The following is a 16,257-nucleotide window of genomic DNA, read 5'->3' on the forward strand; positions in this document are numbered from 1 at the left end:
CAACATTTTCTGTGATGATTTATGTCTGGGAAAAAAAATGCAATTTTCATCAATCCTTGACTGAACTGAACAAGACCTTCATGTATGGAAAAATACCTCATTAAATACAATGGGATAGCATTGGACCATCTCTTGCTGGGAGATTTTTTTTTCCTCCAGAGTCCTGAGATAGCTAGAGCTAAAACTCCTAGAAATGCTGAGATAAAAGTCAGAGGAAAAGGGAAAAATTACTTTAAAAACCAAAAACAAAAATGTGCTATTTAACTCACTAAGAGCCATCTGTCCCAAGACTTGACCTTCTCACCCCATTCCTTCTTTTCTCTTTCCCTCGATGACCAGACAGATCTTCCCTCTCGTGCTCTGTAGAACAACCCCCTAGTTAACACAGGGGGATAAAAGCTGCTAGATTAAAACACCTGTTGGACAGGACCCCCTTCCCCCCATATCCCAGATCTATCTCAAGTTTTCCCTACATACTGCACCATAAAAGCCACCAAGAAACATAACAAATGAAGAACATGTCAGTAAACTGTGAGAGTTCCTCTGGGTCTGAGCTGAAAAGTGTGTTACCCCATTGGTTTAACAGCAGAAACTAGTGCTACACAAACACAAGGCTTTCATAGTGAAGGGTTCTTGAACTGCATGTGCATGTGAGCGTATTTATTCAGAGGCCAGTGAAAATGAAGCATGATTCTCATTCCTGCGAGACTTTCGCTCCACCTACACTTGTGTAACCAGGTCAGATCAAGCCAGAGTTATATGAGAATGTGGATTCTAACTTTAATAAATACATAAAGTCATGACCCTTTTGTTTTGATACGCTGCCTGTTCCAGACAGGCAGAAAAGCCACCACTAAAACCGAGAGGTATACAAGACTTCACAATTTATTAAGAAGATTAGCTGGCTTTAGTCTGTCCACTAACGATTAGTCACTGCAAGTACATTGCTGGGGAAGTCTCAGAGGTCAGGTAACTCAAGGAAACCGTTTGGTTTCATTCTCTTTCCCTCTTTCTTTTCCTTTTTTTCTTACTGTTTTTTCTTTTGATATGTCACTGAGCTTGGGAAATTAAGAACTATTTGACAGTACACCCATTCCTAACTCTATTATATACATTGTGACCAGCCCACCTGAAATATTGTGTGTGTGTTTTTACTTCCTACTATATTTGTAGAACTTGCCTGCTGTGAAATTACAAAGTTCATGGTTCAGCTGAACTTTTGAACTCAAGTGGGGATTTGACACAGCAAAACAATCTAAATGAACCCAACACGAAGTTTTCATAGTCGAAACTGCTTTTCAGCCTATTGTCTGGGGTAATTGGGTAGGAAAGTTCTTTATTGATGTTGTAAAAACTACCAGTTTAATAACAGGCAGAGGGAGTGGAGAGGAGATGAGTGGATAGACCTTGGAGCTTCTAAACTCTCTCTTCTATGGGAGTTCACTGAACTCTACCTGACCCCAAGAGGAAGGTCTTCCCAGGACAACCCACCATCTCTAGGGCTTGGGGCTGCAGCCTGCTTGTTCTGATTAGCTCAGAGCATAATGGCTTCCCAGATACAATTGCAGTCTCTAAATCCGAGTAGTTGCCATCTCCTAAACGAAAACAGGGGAGATGTAGCAAAAATACCCATTTTATTTGGTTTAAAGCTACCATTTTATAATTTGTTGTCTTAGTGGTTCTGCCTGACTTACGTTCCTTTGGTCTCTTTTCTTGTCATCTTTTGGATTGATCCAAATATTATTTTATTATTACACCCATCCCACCACCACATTGGAAAAAAATACTTGCTTATACTAATCTTTAAAGGTTACCTCTCTATCTCAGTATGTTTGAAATGCTATAACAAAATACCATCAACTGTGGGTGGCTTATAAACTAATCTCTTTCCTTCTGGAAACTGGAAAGTCCAACCAGAAGGGTGGTTACCTGGTGAGGATCTACTCTCTAACCATAAATGGCCAGGGATCTGTCTCAGGCCAATGTTATTATGGCTCTAATCTCATTCATTGCTGATCATCTCCCGAATGCCCCCACTCTCTTGATACTATCATGTTGTTGGTTATTGGGTTTCAACATCTAAATTTGGAGAAGGGAAGACACAAGTATTCCTAGTAAAAAAAAAAATGCCTCTTGCCAGATGCCAGTGGTTCACATTTTGTAATTCTAGCTACTCAGGAGGTTGAGATCTGAGGATCATGATTCAAAGCCACTTGGGGCAGAAATGTCCCTGTGAGTGTCTTATCTCCAACTAACCACCAGAAAACCAGAAGTGGTGCTGTGGCTCAAAGTGGTAGAGTGCTAGACTTGAGCAAAAGACGTTAGGGACAGTGCCAAGGCCCTGAGTTCAACCCCACGATGGACAAAAAAACAAAAACAAAAAACCCAAACTACTTCTCTACCCCTTTCTCCCCTTGGTGATACTGGGGAATAGTACTCAGAGTCTCCAGCTTGCTATGCTGTCACTGAAACATTTGAGCCACACCTTCAGTATTTTTGCTTTTAGTTTGTTTTTCAGATAGGGTCTCATGCTTAGGCCTGGATTGCCTTAGACCAAAGTCCTATCATTTTCTCCTGAGTAACTGAGCTTATAAGCATGTGGCACCATGCCAGACTTCAAAACTGCTTTTCAATCTGTTGTCTAGAGTAGGAAAGTTCTTCATTAACAGGTTTTAACCTGCATCCTTGATTTATCTATTTCTAGTGTTATTTTACACTTTCATCCATTCCTTATTAACCTCTCCTCATAAGGGTATGCCAAAATTAGGAGGAGGAACAGAATAAGTGGGAACAGCCCACACTAAGCAAAAGGAAAGAAATATAAACATCACCTGAGGTGGAAAAAATTAACTTGTAATGTCAAAGCTCATAGAATTCACAAACTGTATAGACCACGATAATGGCAATTTGCCTTGTGAAAATCAAAATGTGTTTGTGACTCTAAGTATCACTATTCCACAATACTGTGAAATATGTGAAATTTATGTAATTACCAAATCTCAAAGAAAAAAAAGCGAAAGAAGGGATGGGTTAAGAGGGCGGGGTGACAATGTTGTCAGACACTTTGTACTCATATACTGTTTTGTAGAATGGGAATCTCTTTGTACAACTACTTAAAGATAATAAAAAAAAAAGTATGCCAAAATTAAATATTTTAACTCTCACTAGTTTGGTATGCCAAGATTATGCATTTTAACTCCATTTTCGGTATCCCTGTGTAATCAACATTCAGACTAATTGCTGCTCCTTTGAAAGTAAACTATTTTCTTTCGTTGTTGTTTCAAAAAACTGTCTTGTCTAATTTTTAGCAGTTCTGTACAAAGTATTCAGGTGTTACTTTATATTTACCTGCTTGAAGTTGAATCTGTGGTCTGATAATTTTACCAGCTTCAAGAAACACCTTTCATCTCTTCAAATACTACTTCTCAATTTTCTCTCTTCTCTACATCTGGGATTCTAAACATATATCAGTTAGAGGCAGTTACCTTTTACAGCTGTTGACCTCTCTTTTGTATTATCTATCCTTTGTTTTCCTATGCTTCAATCTGTATCTTTTCCATTGACACATTTTTTGTTTCATTAATTCTTTCTTCAAACACGTCTAGTCTTTTTAAAGTCTATCAACTATATAATAATGTGGGTTATTTTGTTTTTCAGCTCTAGATTTACTATATGATTGTTTTTCCAAAGCTACTGTGTGCTTTAGTATAGTTTCTAGATGTTTTCGTTTGAATATAAAGTGTCCTCCAAACACTCATCTGTTGAAAGCTTGGTCCCTAATTGGTGGCACTATTAGGGACCAATATCGGGTATCATGATGGCTCTAACCTAACCAATAGATTCATTCATTGATGGTATCATGATGGCTCTAACCTAACCAATAGATTCATTCATTGATGGATTTGTGATTGGATGGCATCACTGAGAGTGGTTGAAATGCAGAGTCGAAGCCTAGTTGGAGGGAGTAGGTCACAGGGGTATGCCCTTTTAGGGAAATATTGTCTCCACCATTGTCTTTCTCTCTGCTTCCTATGCATCATGAAGTGAACTACCTGGTCTCACCACATATTCCTGCCATGATGTTCTGCTTCACCATACACAAGCCCAGAAGTAAGAGCCAAGTGCCGATGAACTGAAACCTCTAGACCATAAGGCACAATAAATCCTTCTTTTCCCCTTCAAGTAGTTTATCTCAGGCTCTTTGTTACAGCAGTGCCATACTGCTGGAAAAAATGTCACAATTTAATCCCCGTGTTCAAGAATTCCATGATCTAGGGAATAGAGACTTGGCTCAGTGACAGAGTACATCTTACCACTTGATCCAAATTTCTACTTCCAGCTTTTTGCTAGTTAATTTGACATAAGAGTCTCTTGGATTTGTTTGCCCAGGCTGGCTTCAAACCTTGATCCTCAGTTGTCAGCCTCCTGAGTAGCTAGGATTATAAATGTGGGCCATCAATGACCAGCCTTAAGCCTAGTGCCTTTTCAGCTCTCAAAGCAGGTATCTGCTGCTTTTGGAAGGAGAATGTTTCATTGTGTACATATTCCACATCTTGCTTATCTGTTTACCTATTGATGGCACTTGGATTGCTTGCAGCTTATTTTACTTGCAAATTTTAGGATGTTTATTCATCAGTGAATTTATTCATTCAATCAGCAAATATCCACAAATTCCTTTTACAAACTCAGGAATTTACATCTGTGATAAATGAAACAAACTTCTTGCTTTCATGTAGGTTTTATATTGGTGGGAGAACAAATGATTTTCAGGCAAATGTATAAATTATATAAGAAAGCCATGCAACATCATGAGTGATATGCATTTTATGAGTAATTTAACCACTAGTAAGTTAGAAGCTACTTTAGACACACTGCTCTGGTAAGACATTTTCAAAACAGTAACATCCAAGCTAGAATTTGACCATATAAAGTGAGCCAATATATAAAGAGCATTCAAGAAAAAGAAATAGCCGGATGTCAGTGGCTCACACATATAATTCAGTTATTCAGGAAACTGAAGTTCAAAGCCAACCCAGGCAGGAAAATTTCATGACACTTTTATCTCCAATTAGCCATAAAAGAATTCAGACAGTGCCCAGTATAGACATAGAGGAGTGTGGGGAGGAGACAGGGAAAGAGAGAGAGAGAAAAAAAGAGGGAGGGGGGAGAGAGAGAGAGAGAGAGAGAGAGAGAGAGAGAGAGAGAGAGAGAGAGAGAGAGAGAGAGAGAAAGTACATAGGCCCTGAAGTGGAAACAGGCTCATGTGTTCAAGACAACAAACAAACAAACCAAGGCTTCCCATGGGTGAACATGAGAATGGTGAGCAAACAAGTAGCAATGCTTTTTGAGACAGGATAAAGAATTTGATTTTTCTTCTTAGTAGGATAGAGTAGCAACTATATTGATGCCCCATTTATACCTCTCATTCACATCTAAACACCAATCATTACTCATTGCAAACACCTCTCACTACCTGAGGTCTGCATATAGTGCAAGCCCTTTCTAGCAAGGCTTTAGTATATAACTACCACCAGCACTGCTGGATAAATACAGGGAGCTGGCAGATAACCACTCCACCCTGCACAGAGACAGGCTCCACTGCCTCAGAGAACGCAGCAGGGAGTTTGGAGCTCTAGTTTTAGCTCAAAGTTAGTGTACCTTCTGTTGGCCTCTAGGTTTCTCTTTTCTACTTTCTTGCATTCACACCTTCCAAATAGGTTACTTGTACTAGAAATCCTTATGGAATCTCTTTCTGAGGAACTCAAATTAAGAAAGACAAAAGACATAGGAGCTGGTAGCTTATGCCTGCATAAGCTGAGATCAGGAAGATTGTATTTCACAGCCAGCCAGCCCAGGCAGAAAAGTTCCTAAGATCCCCCTTCTCAATTCATAGCTGGGCACAGTGGTATGTGTCTGTCACCCCAAGCTCCTTAGAAGGCTGATATTGGGAGGATCACAGATCCAGGCCAACTGGAGAGGAAAAATCCATAAAACTATCTCTTCAAAGGAAAGCTGGATAATCCTGTGAACCCAGCAACAAAGGGAAGCCTAATGTAGACAGACAAGGCCTAAGCATGCACTTGGGTGTGAAGGGAAAGCCTATCTTAAAAATAACCAGCAAAGTACAGGGCTGAATGTATGGCTCTAGTGGTAGATCATGAGACTAGCAAGCATGTGCCCCATGTGCAATCCCAAGTACCACCAAAACAAGACCCAAAACAAAAAAAGAAGAGGAAAGGAAGGAAGGAAAGGAAGGAAGGAAAGGAAGGAGGGAAGGAAGGAGGGAAGGAAGGAAGGAAGGAAGGAAGGAAGGAAGGAAGGAAGGAAGGAAGGAAGGAAGGAAGGAAAGGAAGGGAGGGAGGGAGGGAGGGAGGAGGGGAGGGTAAAAGAGACTGAGAAAGAGAAAGAGAAAGGAAAGGAAGAAAGAGAAAGAAGAAAGAAAGAAAAAGAGAAAGAGAGAAAGAAAGGCAGGCAGGCAGGCAGACATGAAAGGAAATATAACTGTTTTCACCCAGGAACTTCTGGCTTCCAGAATAATTGACTGACTTATATTGGACTAACCTTATCAACACTAGATGAAGATAATATTTCAAAGTCACTAGAGAACAACCAAAAGCCAGCAGAAACTGGAGATAGACAGACTTCCAGAAGAAACTGATCAAGTCTGCTTTTCTATAGATGTTTGCCTGAGGTCACTCAGATCCTCAGCCTGTGTGGTGTAGGACAGATGAAGCTCAAACAGATAATGTCATTTTTGTCAGAATGAGGAGTCCAAGTCTGGAACTCAGTAATCTCATAGCAGCTGAAAACATGAGCACAGAAATCCCAGAAATACTGAGTTATATTTACAGTATAAATCCTTAACCCTCAAGCCACACATAGGTGAAGAAGACTACAAGGAAAACACAACAAGAAGATTGAAAAACCTTTTGACATATAAAAAAGATGGACATGATTAAATGAAGAATAGGAGAAGATAAATAAAATCTAGTGTCTTATGTAGCAAGTTTCCTGTGTACAAAATGGTAGAATGTTAACAGGGTAGACTTTTTCAAGACAAAGATGTCAGTGTAGTTTAGAGGTAAAGCATCTGCCTAGAAAATAGCAAGGGCAAGGTCTTCAGTTCAAACCCCAATATTAAGAAATGTATGCATTATCCTGCCCATGTAATTGTAACCCCTCTGTACAGTATGTTCACAAAAAAAATTTTAAAAAACCCAATATTGCCAAAAAAGGAAAAGAAAGAAAACAAATACCAAGATTAATAATGCTTGTTCTAAAGTATGTCACTAATTACATTAACTATAAATGGATCAACACTTTAATGAAAAGTTTGAGATTGTCAGACTTGACTTGCACTGTTTGCAAAGAGGCACACATTCCATTTAAGGCACACATTGAAAGAAGGATGAAAAAGTTATATCATGTAAACACTAAGCACTTTAATTTCAAACAATAGATACTTTGAGAGAGGGATAATTCCAGAGTTTTAAAAAAGAGGGACATTAGCCGGGCGCCAGTGGCTCACGCCTGTAATCCTAGCTACTCAGGAGGCTGAGATCTGAGGACTGAGGTTCAAAGCCAGCCTGGGCAGGAAAGTCTTATCTCCAATAAACCACTAGAAACCGGAAGTGGCATTGTGGCTCATGCAGTAGCGCGCTCGCCTTGAGATGAAGAACGTAGGGACAGCACCCAAGCCTAGAGTTCAAGCCCCACAACTGACCAAAAAAAAAAAGGGACATTTTATAAGCATTAATGAAGAAACTATAACAATACTAACTTAAATGTACTTATTAATGGAGATCAAAATAGATGATGCAAAAACTGACAGAATTAAAGAGAGAAGTGGATGAACCCACAATTATTTTAGAGATTATTAAACTCTTTATGGTAATTGATAGGACAAGAAGACATAATATGGGCTGGGAATGTGGCTTAGTGGCAGAGTTCTTGCCTAGCATGCATGAAGCCCTGGGTTCAATTCCTCAGTACCACATAAATAGAAAAATCCAGAAGTGGTGCTGTGGCTCAAAAGAGTGTGAACCTTGAGCAAAAGAAGCTCAAAGACAAAACCCAGGCCCTCAGTTCAAGCCCCAGGACTGACAAAAAAAGAAGATGTAATACCAATAAAGGTATCAATCTAATATTATTAAGCAACTTAACCTAATAAATATTCATAGTGCCTTGAACAACTGCAGAAAACAGTGTACTTTTCAAGTGTACATAAAATACTTATAAAAACCAATTCAGGTTAGGTACTGGTAGCTCATGCCTGTAATCCTAGCTACTCAGGAGGCTGAGATATGAGAATCACGTTTTAAAGCCAGCCCCAGGAGGAAAGTCCTTGAGACTCTTAGTTCCAATTAACCACCAGAAAACCGGAAGTGGTGCTATGCCTCAAAGTGGTAGAATACTATCCTTGAGCAAAGGAGCTCAGGGACAATGGCCAGGTCCGCAGTTCAAGCCCCATGACCAACAAAACAAAAATGAAAAACAGACCAAATACAACGAAACAAAATTAATTGGAACATGAGACACTCCTGTTCTTCCCAAGTTTCCTGCTTCTCCCAGTTGCCCTCTCTCTTCTCATCCCATCCCTCTCTCCCTTTCCGTTCCTGACAATAAGAACCAATCTGATGGTTGTGCTTCTTTCTCTGACTTTTCTAAGTCATGCTCTCTTGTTCTCTGCCTGCAACAGCAGACTGGAATGTCTTCTGAAGCAAAGACAGTTCCTTCCTGAGAAGTTTTGTTTCCTGCTGTTATTTAATTTTGTTTTTCTACCCAACTTCCAACTGAACTGAGTTCTATGGGCAGAGTTTCCCCATGGCGAGAGCTCTGAGAAGAAGTGGCTCTTGGGAGGCCTCCCAGGTGATTTGGCGGTCTCTGACTCTGTCTGCATATATTTGGGTGTCCAGCATGGTGGACAGTTATTCACCAGAGTAGTTCAGCTCATAGTTTGCTCTCTCACATGGCTGCTTTGCAATCTCTTTCTTCCAGGGAGGGGTAGATTTCCCCATGGTTGTCATCCATGCTGTGACAGAGACTTCCTCAGAAATGGAAGTGGCTGAGTCCCAGCAACCAGCAGTAGCAGACAGGCTTGGCTTGTAGAACAGACAGCCTGGCTCCTCACAGGCAGAGAGGGAAGCAAAGAGGCCAGGCCACAAACAAGAGCAGCCTCAACCGACGCTGGGCACACATGAAACCAAAGGCCTGGCCTCCCACAGCCCCACCATGTGTGGAGGGCAGCCCACTGCAGAGAGCAGAGCCACTGGGAATATCCACAACAGACAAGAAGTAGCATGAGAACTATGACCCACCCGCCTACCATATTAGGAAGCTTAAACTGGCAGAGGAAGAACTTATACAAATGATATACCAATCATAGAGCCAGGAGACTTCCATTCATCTTATAAAATATAAGCTAAGAATGATTCATTGCTGTAGTTATGTAATTTCTTTTTTAATAGACTTAAAATTGTATTACTGCATTTAGATTTTGGAGAAAGAATCAAAATGTAAAATACCTCTACAATAATACAATATTAATAGAAATCAGCCATGAACTGGGGTCATCTTAAGTGACCTCATTTAAACTACCATTTTTAAATATAAGAAAAGTAATTTCTTGGTCCAAATTAATGAAACTTTTAAAAAGATTGTCTTTAGAGAAGCACTGAAGGCAATGCTTTTTCAGACACATTCTGATACTCAAAATCACGTTATAACAGAATTCTAGGTTAACCTTTTAATCATTATCTTTCTTTAAAAGCTGATACATTTCCATTTCTCTGGGAGATATTTTCAGCTGTGTGTTGTTCAATTCCACAGGGTAAGCTTTCTTCATTATTATTAAGAACTTCATACATGTTAGAGAGATTGCCATTTACTGCTTTTTCATCTTTTCGAAAAGACACAGGCAGACTTGCAAGACTAAAGCTGACGTCCTTAAAGGCAGGCAACAAGAATATCCCCATAATGATAGTGAGGAAGCCACTCAAAGTCCCAATGATATCATCAACAGGCATGTGTTGCCACTCTTTAAAAAGTAGCTGAACAAGTTAAAACTGAAGTTGCAAAGAATACATAATAGATGGGAGTCACGATAGTGTGCTGAATATGTCCAGAGCTTGGTTTACATAATTAATATATGTGCTCACACAGACTACAAGGCTCAGCAGCAGGATCCAGGGCAGGGGATGCCGCAACACTGGCTTTGAAGCCAACAGCTCTTTGATGGCGATGCCCAGGCCCTTCACACAGGAGCCAGAACATGTTCCAGTCACAGAGCAGATCGTGATATACATGAGGATGTTTGTCCATGGTGAGGTCCCACCACAAAGATTAGTATCAAGGACACACAATGACCACAAGAGTTGCAAAAACCACAAAACCAGGACCACCCAACTTAGGTGACATTTCATGCAAGGTCTCAATCTCTTCTTCTTTTGGATGACCATTACTGTAGATCCCAGAATGCTTAGCAAACGCCCAGTTTTCCCATGAACATGAAGTCTTTCATTTAGAAAATATGAAGAAAGAATGGCACTTAGAAGGACGCTGGGGGCTCCTGGTGGGGTCACTAGCGTGGCTGGGGAAACGCACGTGCAGCAGAGTGGGCCACCCCACTCGCCCCCATGGCAGCGTCCAGCCCACCGTCACCCTCTTTAAGACAGGTATGTCCCACCTTGACCCGCTCTGCTGGAACCTTTCCTGGCAAGTCGCAAAAGGCCTTTCGTTTTCAAAATGGAACTCCCCCCCCCCCCCCCCCCGTGAAAATGCTGCAGGCCATAGCCCATCCCAGACGGAAATAAAAGTCGCATGTTCACCGACTCAGAGCTGGCCGAGGAGGTCCGCCCAAGCCACACACAACGGCTGTGGAGAACTTGAGAGAGCGCGCGGCCCGCATGGAGCCCACGAGGCAGAACTCCCAGGGATGGACGGCGCGGAGGGACGCATGGCGCGGCGTGTGACCCACACCGCGGAAGGTTACTGGGGAACAGGTGGGGAGGCAGGTCGCCCTGAGCGAGCCAGGTCGCCCTGAGCGAGCCACGGGCCTACAGGTCGGCCTGAGGCCTGGAAGAACGGAAGTACTCCTCACCCCCGTGTGCAGGGCAGGCCGGCCGGGCGCCTCAGCTCATACTTCCAAACAGGCCGCTCCCTCTGGCGTCCACGCCGCCAAGGCCTTGCCGCCTTGCCGCCTTGCCGCCAAGGCCTTCCCGCCTTCCTCGCTGCTGCCCGAGGGGAGGTGTGAGCATCGGGAGCCGCTGCTGTCTGTCCGATCCCCGTTGCCTGCTCCATGGGAGCGCCCTGGGAAGCCTAGGAAGACCTCCAGCTCCCCGCCTCCACCGCGGGCAACTCTGGAATTTCTCTATTAAGTCTTGGACTTGACTGTTCTTACATATATTATTCCGAATTCTCACAGTAACGCACATGAGATGAACCTCATTTTACCTATAAGAAACGCTGGAGAAGTTAAAAAAAAATCCACCCAATGTTACTTCCTGATGGAGAAAAGGTTAAAAACAAAGATCATTTGTTCTAAAGTCCATACGAAACTGTTGTTGTTTCTTCTTTTCTTTTTCTTTGTTTTTTTAAATTTCCTGCCAGGCATCGAAGGCTGAGGTCTGTAATTCTAGCTACTTGGGAGGCTGAAATCTGAGGATCATGGTTCAAAGCCAGCCCAGGCAGCAAAGTCCATGAAATAATCTCATCTCCAATTACCACCCCCCCCCCAAAAAAAAGCTGGAGTTGTGGCTCAAGTGGTAGAGCACTCACCTTGAACAGCTCAGGAGCAGTACCCAGGCCCCAAGATCAAGCTCTATTTTACCGGTACACACACACACACACACATACACACACACACACACACACACACACACACACACACACACACATATTCTGTAATTCTATGAGAAACTTCCAACTTCCCAGACACTTTTGCCTCACTCCCATCTCATCCAGTGCTCTGCTGTCTCTGAGCCAGGTGGCTTCTGGACCTAATCTTGTCCTTCTAGCCCTCATCTTATCCATGACATCTAACTTTGTCCATGGCTCTAACTTTGGATACCCTGCTAAATAAAGTGTTTAAGTTTGGATTGTTTCTATCTTTTGGCTATTGTGAATAGTGCTGCTGGGAAGATTACTACAACTTTTTCAGTTATTTCGGGAATATTCCAGAAGTGTCATCATTGGACCATATTGTAATTCTATGCTGACTGTATTGGGAACTGCCAAGCTATTTTACTTATTATCTACACCACTTTAAATTCCCATTAGCAAATGTACAAGAATTCTAATTTCTTCATATATTTTGCCAGTACTTGATGTTTTTGTTTGTTCTGGGCAGTATTGGGGTTTGAACTCAGGGCCTCATGCTTGCTCAGCTCATGGCACTATACAGTTGAACCATCACTTCAGCCCCTTTTCATGCTGTTTATTTTTGAGATAGGGCCTCACTTCCTTCTATAGGCACATGTCTGGATGCCAGTCCTTCTAATGTATGCTTCCTGTCATACATAGCTGGAATGCCAGTAGGTGCTACTACTACTTGTGTGAAATTTTTTACCTGGGCTGACCTAGAACCGTGAGCTTCACAGGCTTAGCCTCCTACATAACTAGGATAATAGGCAGGAACTATGCCGTTACCAATTGAGATAGGGGCTCATGAACTTTTTGCCCAGGCTAGCTTCAAACCTCAATCTTCTAGATCTCTGTATCCCAAATAGCTAGGATTACAGGCACGAACTAGCAGTATCCAGTTATATTTTTCCTAATGGGTGTGAAATTGAATCCTGTGACTTTTGTTTGTATTTTTTAATGACTAATGATATTTAGCAACTTTTTTTTTTTTTTTTTGTGGGTTGTGGGGCCTGAACTCTGGGCCTGGGCGCTGTTCCTCAGCTCTTCAGCTCAAGGCTAGCGCTCTACCGCTTGAGCCACAGCACGCCACTCCCGGCTTTTTCTGTTTATGTGGTGCTAAGGAATCGAACACAGGGCTTCATGCATGCAAAGCAAACACTCTACCACTGAGCCATCTTCCTAGCCCCTATTTAGCAACATTTTATAGACTTGTAGGCTACTTGTATATCTTCTTTGGAGAAATTTTCCATGTTGACTTTTTGTTGTTAGAAAATTTATTTGTATTTTCTGAGTACCAAACCCTTGCCAGACATATGACTGGCAAATATTTTCTCTCATTGTATTCATTCTCTTGACAGTGTCCTTTTGTGTACAAAGGTTTTAATTTTAATTAGTGCTATTTTATCTTTTTTGTGTTGCTTATATTTTTGATGTCAGATTAAAAAATCCATTACAAAATCCAAGGTTATAAAGATTTATTCCAATATTAAATGCAAGATGGTTTTAGCTCTTTCCTTTTTTTCTGGTTAATTGAAGATAAGAGTCTCTCAGATTTGTCTGCCTGGGCTGACTTCAAATCACGATCCTCAAACCTCATCCTCCTGAGTAGCTAGGATTACAGGCATGAGCCACCAATACCCAATGGGAGTTAGGTATGTTACTCATTTAATTTTTGTGTATAGTATGAAGGACTGACTTTATTCTTTTGCATGTGGATACAGTTTTCTTAGCACAATATGTCCAAGAGACTATCCCCCATTTAACAGTCTTGGTAAAATAAACTGACCATGGATATTAGGTTTATTTTTGGCCTGGAGCCCATGACATATGCATACTACCATGTCCAGCTATTGATTGAGATGGTGTCTTATGAACTTCCTATGTATTTTATTGTTTATTTCTAACTACAGGGAAAAAACAAGGATTTTAAAATTATCTTTAAGTAGTTAAACAAAGGGGTTTCTATTTAACATGTCAACTGATGAGTGCAATGTTTTCTAGAAGGATTAATTTTGTTAAATCACTTTCTTAATCTGGAATCCCATTTTTCCCTTTAACTTGTTAAGATGATGAATTACATCGATAGATTGCCTCAAATTGAACCATCCTTGTAGCCCTGGTATAAATCTTACTTAAGCATTATATATTATGCTGTTCATATGCTACAGACTAATGGAGGGAAATGATAGAAATGTAGAGATGAAAGAAAGGAGAGGCAAGATTACATGTTTGGTGACTGAGTAGATGTGAAGGCTGAGAAATAAAAAATGGTACCACTTATATTTCTGGTTGGAATTATAGGGCCGACAGTGGTGGTATTCACTTTGATATAAACAAAGGAGATTTCTTGGGAAGAAGATAAATTTTCTTGATATGTTGAGTTTGGGTGTCATTAGAACATGCCAATGCATTCAAAGGGTAAGTACCATGGAGTTTAGGGTGTTGACCCAAGGTTAATTGAATACTAGTCCATAAACTCAATTGAAAAAGGACATGAAAGTATGTATGGAGAGTAGCAAATGCTCTTGCCTGTTTACTTATTCCCCTTCTTCCTAGCAAAATACTGATTTTTGCTGGGAAATCTGAGCTTAAAAAACAAAGCACAAACTATTTTTCAGCCTTCTTTGCAGCTCAGAGTGGGTAATCAGATGAAATGGTTATGGCTAAAGAGACAAAAGCAACAGATACTGGGAGGAGCTTCCAAGAAAGTAATTTTCATAAGAGCCAACATGGAGGGTCCGAGACCCTCTCCCAGAAAAGCACATTGCAATGAAACTGGTTTGTGTAGTGACTCACTTTGGGGTGACAACACGGCTTTGCTGGCCAATACATCTGAAAAGGATTTGGGAGAAAGAACCCATTTTCTACTTAATTCTTGGGTAAGCAATCTAATAAACGGGGTGACTAAATACCATTGGGATCTAAATTTCTGAAAATATATTGCCAGATTCATCCCCTATTCAGTACCTTAGTCGGAGATCATTTATTCTAGGGTGGAGGGATTAGGATAATATAGAACATGGGTTTTTATGGATTCAGATAGAGGTGGGCTCAAGCCTCAGCTCTCAGGCTTTATATGCTATTCAACCTCCAGGAGCCTCAACTTACCCAGAAGAAAAATATTGATGATAGTTCCTATCTTTGTAGGATTGTTGAAGGATGAAAAATGAAATGAAAGAGTTCATATAGTAGCTAAGCATGGCAGTGCATGCTTATAATCACAGCTACTATGAGGCAAAGATAAGAGGATTTTAAGAACAGCCATACTACAGCAGTAGACTCCATCTATCTGGGGGAAAAAAGAATAACAACAATAACCAAAAAAAAAAGCAAAAGGGCATGATGTGTGGCTAAAGTGGTAGAGAGCTGGAAGCAGGAGGCCCTGAGCTCAATTCAGTAGTGCGAGGTCAATTCAGTAGTGCATATAAAATGAATGCTACAGCACTCAAGCATAAACTGTTATTATTACTATTATTGTTTAAGCACCCTAAAGTCACTTTTTTTTGCACAATGATGCATTAATATGAGTCCCTGTTGGGCTTACCTGGAAGGGCAGCAGGATTTGTTAATACTCGAGGACATGATGAAGCCACTTAATGACTGAAGAACCCCAGGGAAAAGGGGAAAACTAAAAGCTTTGGGTGACTCTGTCTGCCTCTAATGCAGGAAAGTCTCTGCTGAATGGCAATGAAATACAAACCAAACAAATGATCAGAATCAAGTGGGGTCAAGGTTCTGGGGGCATGATTCTGGTTGTAGAGCACCTGGCTAGCGTGTATGAGGCCCTAGGTTCAATCCCCAGTAATATGAGGAGAGAGAAAAAGTAGGAACAAGCTCCAAGGATGAAAGAGAGAGGATAGAGGAGGATTCAGGTTGACCAGGCAGGGACAAAGCTTTCTCATGTTCATGAAGCTCGCCCAACTGCCAGCTCTCAGCGATGAACAAAGCCCAGGTGCCCTGGTCTCCCTAGCAGGCAGTATAGACTCCACCCTCAGGCAATGAAGTGGCTCTAAAAAGAAACAGGCTTCTTTCAGGACTCCAGAGCTTGGACAAGCCAAGAAGCAAAGGATAGCCTGGAGTCTACACTGGGTATTTGGGGTTGGGAAGATCAGCTTCCTGCAGAGGCAGGTGTGGTGCAGAGCTGTCTGGGACTGAGGCTGACAGTATGGGGCTGGGATGGGGATGAGTAGTCAACATAAAGAGAGGAAATGCCTGGAACTCAAGGCCTTCCTGAATACAGTGAGGACGTCAGTGCTCTCCAAGCATAATGGCACCCAATGGCCCTTCATTCCCAACAGTACCTGCATCTGTTCATGGAGGACTCTCCCCTCAGATTCTCATCCCTTTCCCTGGATCCCAGAAGCCAAAAGTACCAAGGCACTTGGGAGCATTCCATAA

At 41.5% G+C, this 16,257-nt stretch overlaps 1 pseudogene; it reads right to left on the minus strand.

Moving 5' to 3' along the window:
* Positions 1-9,469: 9,469 nt before the first annotated feature.
* On the minus strand, positions 9,470-10,651 carry LOC122115920 (annotated as a pseudogene).
* Between the last annotated feature and the right edge of the window lie 5,606 nt (positions 10,652-16,257).

Source organism: Dipodomys spectabilis, unplaced genomic scaffold (assembly GCF_019054845.1).
Source record: "Dipodomys spectabilis isolate Male_0828 unplaced genomic scaffold, ASM1905484v1 ptg000125l, whole genome shotgun sequence".
Classification (NCBI taxonomy): Eukaryota; Metazoa; Chordata; class Mammalia; order Rodentia; family Heteromyidae; genus Dipodomys; species Dipodomys spectabilis.